This window comes from Cynocephalus volans, chromosome 1, assembly GCF_027409185.1.
Source record: "Cynocephalus volans isolate mCynVol1 chromosome 1, mCynVol1.pri, whole genome shotgun sequence".
NCBI lineage: Eukaryota > Metazoa > Chordata > Mammalia > Dermoptera > Cynocephalidae > Cynocephalus > Cynocephalus volans.
Window position 1 is genome coordinate 29016046 of NC_084460.1, and position 267 is coordinate 29016312.

Genomic DNA, 267 nt, shown 5'->3' on the forward strand with positions numbered 1-267 from the left:
CTATCGAGTATCTATTATCCAATAATTATTGTAGAAATTCATTGGTTAATCTCTTCGGCTACTGCCTTGGAGAATTTGTAACTGACCCCGCCTTCTAGGCGGAGTCACACCCGGCCCGAGGCGGGACCCCATTGGCTGCGGCCGACCACGTGCCGCAGTCGGCCCCTGCAGTCGGCGCCCCGCCCCTAGGCTCCCCAGCCGTCGATCAAGGGCCGGACTCCGCCCCCGGCGCGCGGCTGAGTCCCTCTCTATAAAAGGAGCCGGCGG